Source organism: Podarcis tiliguerta (assembly GCF_965153285.1).
Source record: "Podarcis tiliguerta genome assembly, chromosome: 17".
NCBI classification, from domain to species: domain Eukaryota; kingdom Metazoa; phylum Chordata; class Lepidosauria; order Squamata; family Lacertidae; genus Podarcis; species Podarcis tiliguerta.
The window spans coordinates 35977690-35983947 of NC_139550.1; positions in this window are offsets into that span (position 1 = coordinate 35977690).

A 6258-nucleotide genomic window follows, 5' to 3' on the forward strand; every position below is an offset into this window, starting at 1 on the left:
CCGTTCAACCCAGCATCGGGAGACTGGGAAGCGTACGCCTCCCGTTTCACCTTCCTCCTAGAAGCCAAAGGGGTCACCGATGAAGAAGACGCCAAGAAGAGGGCAATATTCTTCAGCGTCTGTGGAGAGGAGACGTTTGAAATCGCCCGGGCTCTCCTTGCGCCTGAAGACGTTGCTACAGTTCCATACAAAACAATAATGGAACAGCTGAAGGGGCACTTTTCGCCACAGCCCTCAGTGGTGGCTCGTCGAAATGCCTTCTACGCAAAGCGGCAAGCCCTTGGGGAAACCATAACTGGGTTTGTGACCTCTCTCCGCCAAGCCGCCCGGTTCTGCAACTTCTCAGAGCTGGAGAACATGCTTCGTGACCGCCTCGTCGGTGGCCTGAAGGATGAGAAGCTGCAACGACGCCTCTACGCCAAGAAGGACCTAACGTTCCAGGTCGCTCTGGAGGAGGCCCTGGCGACGGAAGCTGCTGAGAGGTCGACGCAAGAGGCACGGCCGAGCCAGCCGTCCCAACCGAGGGTCCACCACGAAGACCTCACCGACGACTCAGGATCCAACAGGGAGGAGGTGCACCGTGTACAGCAGCGCACTCAAGCAGCCCACATACCACAGCTGCCTCGACGAGAAGGAGGGAACTGCGCAAGCTGTGGAGAAAGTCACGAGAGGAGGACCTGCCGTTTCCGCAACGCAGAGTGCAGGCAGTGCAGAAAATCGGGACACATCGCCCGGGTGTGTCGGGCTCGGCCTACCCGACGCCAGGCATCAGATGACCACTCCAAGAGCCCCAGGTCCCGGGGCCCAACGCACCAAGGCAACTCAACGGAGCTCACGGACATCCAGGTATACCAGTTGCCCTACCCCAACGTAGAGAAAATTTATGTAGAGGTACAGATAGAGGGGGCCCCATGCCGCATGGAGTTAGACACGGGTTCAAATCTATCCATAATCTCGGCAAAGACCTTAAGGAAACTGTGTCCTACTGGGGGTCCCAAACTCAGGCCGGCCCCATTCACCCTCCGGGACTTCCAGAAACGTAAGGTCCCCACAATGGGGGTGGGGACCTTCAGGGTGCAATACCGAGGGCGGACGCGGCAACTGGACTTGCTTGTGGTCAAGGGCCCCTACATTAGCTTACTGGGATTGGCATGGTTTGGACCACTGGGGCTAGCCGTCACCGGGGTGAACAACACTAGCTTACAAGTGGACGTGGACGCCATATGCAAGGAATTTCCGGGGGTTTTTGATGGGAAATTGGGACAGTATACGGGCCCCCCCATTGCTCTACAGCTTGACCCCGCAGTACGACCAGTCAGGCTCAAGGCCCGCCGGGTCCCGTTCGCCCTGAAACCCCGTATAGACGAGGAATTGGACCGGCTCGTGGAGCAAGGAGTGCTGGAGCCGGTGCCTAATGCCCCCTGGGAAACCCCAATCGTCACACCCGTCAAGCCTAATGGTTCGGTCCGCATCTGCGCAGACTACAAATGTACCATAAACAAGGCCCTCACGGCCCATGCATACCCAGTGCCAGTGGTCAGCCATGTCCTTGCCACCCTGGCTGGGTCGAAAATTTTTGGCAAGCTGGACTTGGCCCAAGCATATCAACAGCTACCAGTAGATGAGGCCACAGCAGAGGCACAGACGATTGTGACGCACAGAGGAGCGTTCAGGGTAAAGCGGCTGCAATTCGGCGTCAGCGTGGCACCAGGCATATTCCAGAACCTAATGGACTCTCTCCTTAAAGGAATTCCTGGCGTCACCCCCTTCTTCGATGATGTGTTGATTGCCGGGCCCACACCAGAGGAGTTTGAGGACCGCCTCCGCACTGTTCTGCACCGTTTCCAGACGGCGGGTCTCAAGGTAAAGCGGGAAAAATGTCTACTAGGAGTGCCTCAGGTGGACTTTCTGGGATTTATGGTGGACGCAGAAGGGGTCCACCCGACTGGGGACAAGGTACGGGCCATTTGTGATGCCCCAGCGCCCAAGAACAAGACTGAACTTCAGGCCTTCTTGGGACTATTGAACTTTTACCATTCCTTCCTTCCCCACAAAGCGGCGGTAGCAGAGCCCCTACACAGACTTCTGGACAAGCGGGCCCCTTGGGTGTGGGGCCAGCGCCAGGAGGCTGCATTCCAGGCAGTCAAGGACTTGCTTGTCTCAAACTCGGTCTTGGCACACTTCGACGAGAGGCTGCCGGTGGTGCTAGCATGCGACGCCTCACCCTATGGCATTGGCGCTGTCCTGGGACACCAACTCCCGGATGGAAGAGAGGTACCAGTAGCATACTTTTCCCAGACACTCAGCGCAACCGAACGGAACTACTCACAAATAGACAAGGAGGGGCTGGCAATTGTGAAGGGAGTAAAAAAATTCCATGATTTCTTATACGGGCGGCCCTTCACCGTGGTGACTGACCACAAGCCGTTGCTTGGCTTGTTTGCCCCCGAAAAGCAGACCCCCCAAGTGCTGTCTCCTCGCGTCCTCAGGTGGTCAATCTTCCTTGCCAGCTACCAGTATGCACTGATTCACCGACCTGGGAAGGCGATGGGCCATGCGGACGCCCTCAGCAGGCTACCACTACCGGAAACAGGCCCCGACCCAGCACCTGCACAAGAGGTTATGAGCCTGGAGCTGCTTCCCGACCGCCCCATTCAGGCACAAGAAGTTGCACACCATTCCAAGAAAGACAGGGTCATCTCCCGGGTCCTGGACTGGGTGTGGAGGGGATGGCCCAGCAACAGCCCTGGGCCAGAATTCGCTGGCTACACAACCCGCAAACATGAACTGTCGGCCCACAAGGGGTGCCTGTTATGGGGAAGCAGGGTCGTTGTTCCCCAGCCCCTCCGCAAAAGGGTCCTCACAGCCCTACACGAGACACACCCAGGGGTAGTAAGAATGAAGGCCCTGGCCAGGAGTTATGTGTGGTGGCCGGGGATCGACGGAGAGATAGAGGCCTGGGTCAAACACTGCCAGGCCTGCCAAGAATCCCGCCCAGATCCCCCAAGGGCCCCAGTCCAGTCCTGGGAGTCCGCCCGAGCACCATGGTCACGCCTGCATGTGGACTTCGCTGGGCCCTTTCAGGGGAAAACATTCTTCATAGTGGTGGACTCCTACACCAAATGGCTGGAAGTCGCACTGGTACCGTCCACTTCTACATCCGCAGCCATCCGGGCACTACGCAGGCTGTTTGCAACCCACGGGCTCCCTGACACTCTCGTCTCAGACAACGGGACTGCATTCACGTCAGGAGAATTCCAAACCTTCACAGCGCAGAACGCCATCCGCCACATCCGTTCGGCGCCATTCCACCCTGCCACCAATGGCCAAGCAGAACGCATGGTGCGGACCACCAAGGATACCCTTCGCCGCATGACGCAAGGGGATTGGGAATACCGCCTTGCCACATTCCTCCTAGCACAGCACAGCACCCCCAGCTCAACGACTGGCCGGAGCCCCGCTGAACTACTAATGGGTCGGCGCCTTGCAATCAGATTGGACCGCCTTCACCCCGATAGAGCTCAGGATGAGGTAGTGGTGGGGGAAGGCAGGAACCCCCGGACCTTCGAGGCCCAGGACCCAGTGTACGCAAAGAATTTTGGGGCAGGCCCAGCATGGGTACCCGCCACAGTCACCAGGGTCACTGGCCCCGTGTCATACGAGGTGCTAACGGATGGGGGGCAATGCTGGCGCCGCCACTGCGACCAGATACGGCGACGATTCCCGGGAGAAAACCAGGAGGAGGAAAGGTCAGAGGAGTCCCAAGGGAACAGAGCGGCAGTGAGGCCCATAGAGCAGGAGGGGCCAGCAGGAGAGGCAGAATCAGTAAATACAGAGAGGACCCACGAGGCCGAAAGGACACTGGAACCAGAACCACGACTGAGCGAGCCGGTTGCGCCAGACCAAACAGGCCCATCACAGCCAGCATCCTTGGAACACGAGCCAGAACCTGAACCCCGGACCAGGGAACACCACAGGCCGCAACGTACACGTAGGCCGCCGGCGTACCTCGAGGACTATGAATGTGACCTCCCGGGCAGGACTGGAACTTAGAGGGGAGGGGTGTTATGTACTGAGTTGAATAGGATCGAAACTGCAGCAGTCTGATTGGTCCTAGAACAATAGGATCCAAATCGCAGCAGTCTGATTGGTCCTAGAACAATAGGATTCAGAATGCATCAGTCTGATTGGTCCTAGAACAATGCAGCAGTCTGATTGGTTGGCAGGAACCACCCAATCATGCTCCAGATAGAAGTGAATCCACAACCTGATTGGCTTACAGTAGAATTCCAGAATTAGCCAATCATGTGCAGCCCATTGTGTAAATAATGTATATAAAGCAGATACTTTGAGGGGACATTCATTCATTCCTCCTCACCACTATGAGCTGAATAAAGAGCATGAAATCACTTTGCGACTCTGAGTATATTTCAAAAAAGAAAGATAGAAATAGAGCCAGCCAAATAATTGCCTAAAAACCAGATTAGCATGATTTGATTTGTGACGTTATTGTCCTAAATGGGATATCATCAGGCTATTGATTGATAAGCAATCCCGAAAGTATTTGCAAAAGAGGAACCATGGTGGTGTGGTTCAGACGGTCCAGAGAATTTTGCTATGTCAGGAAACTTGCATCTTTACGCCAAGGATGGCTGGATCATTCATCCTTCTGTTACGCAGCCCCTGAGGCCAACACCATGAAAATGAAGGCGTTTAAGGCTCCATGCAAGCCACCTGTTTTGACTCTGGCTTTCTAATTTCAGGTACATTCAGGAGCAGGTTATCATTACCAAACTCTGAAAGGAGTGCGCTCTGTGCAAGTTCATAAGAACATGGTTTAATTGGGTAGTGCAGCTGAACATTGACACCACACTCCACTGCAGTGTTTCTCAACCAGGGGCCATATGGCCCCCATGAGGCCTCCAGGATATTTCAAGAGGGCCACAGGTCAAATTATATAATTATATAAAATAAAATATGTTCTATTTACAAACAAAATAGCTACCTTTATACCAGTAGGACAGGGGGGCACATGAAGAAAACAAGGCTGGAAGGGAGCCATGGTCAGAAAAAGTTTGAGAAACACTGCTCTAGGGTCCCCAAATGACTGCACACAGAGTGGCAGTAGCATCAGCACCTTGGCCAGTATCATAGCTGTCAACCTTCCCTTTTTTTGTGGGAAATTCCCTTATTTCAGCGCTGCTTCCTGCTGCTATCCCGACCTGGCCACAGTGATCCATGCGACGGTTACCTCCAGGCTCGACTACTGTAATCCGCTCTACGCAGGGCTGCCCTTGAAGCTGACCCAGAAACTCCAGAGGGTGCAGAATGCTGCAGCGAGGCTCCTCACGGGGTCTCTGCCATGGGAGCATATTCACCCAGTGCTTTTCAAGCTGCACTGGCTCCCGGTGGACTACAGGGTCAGATTTAAGGTGCTGCTTTTGACCTTTAAAGCCCTTCACGGCCTAGGACGCTCGTACCTACGGGACCGCCTCTCCTGGTATGCCCCACGGAGAGCCTCAAGGTCCATAAATAGCAACACCCTAGTGGTCCCAGGCCCTAAGGAAGTTAGACTGGCTTCAACCAGAGCCAGGGCCTTTTCAACACTGGCTCCGGCCTGGTGGAACGCTGTGCCTCATGAGACCAGGGCCCTGCAGGATCTGATTTCTTTCCGCAGGGCCTGTAAGACAGAGTTGTTCCGCCTGGCCTTTGGCTTGGAGCCAATTTGATTCCTCCCTCTCTTTCTTTTTTCCTTTCCTTCTCCTCCTGCGATGAGGCTACATTTTAATATTTTAATGTTTCAATATTTTAATGTCGTATTTTAATTTTGTTTTTTAAGTTGTAATCATTCAACTTGTTTTTATTATTGCTTGTAAGCCGTTCTCAGCCCGGCCTTGGCTGGGGAGGGCGGGGTATAAATAAATATTATTATTATTATTATTATTATTATTATTATCCCGTAGACTGTCTCCGGGACAGGTGAGGCTGCTGATCCCTTATTTTCAAATCTGAAAGTTGACAGCTATGACCAGTGTCGGCATGCCAGGATGCACTTGTGCAGCTGCTGGTTGGCACAGTATTTTAAAAAAACAACAACATAGGAGCTAGCTGGCTGACCAAACATGTACATAGTTACAAATGCTCTAGTTTTTAGTATTATTTGCCATTTAAAATACTGCCTTTTCCACAACAAAATGGTGCTTATTCCCGAGTAAATGTGCTTAGCATGAGGACTGTAGAAGCAAACTTTCATTTTGT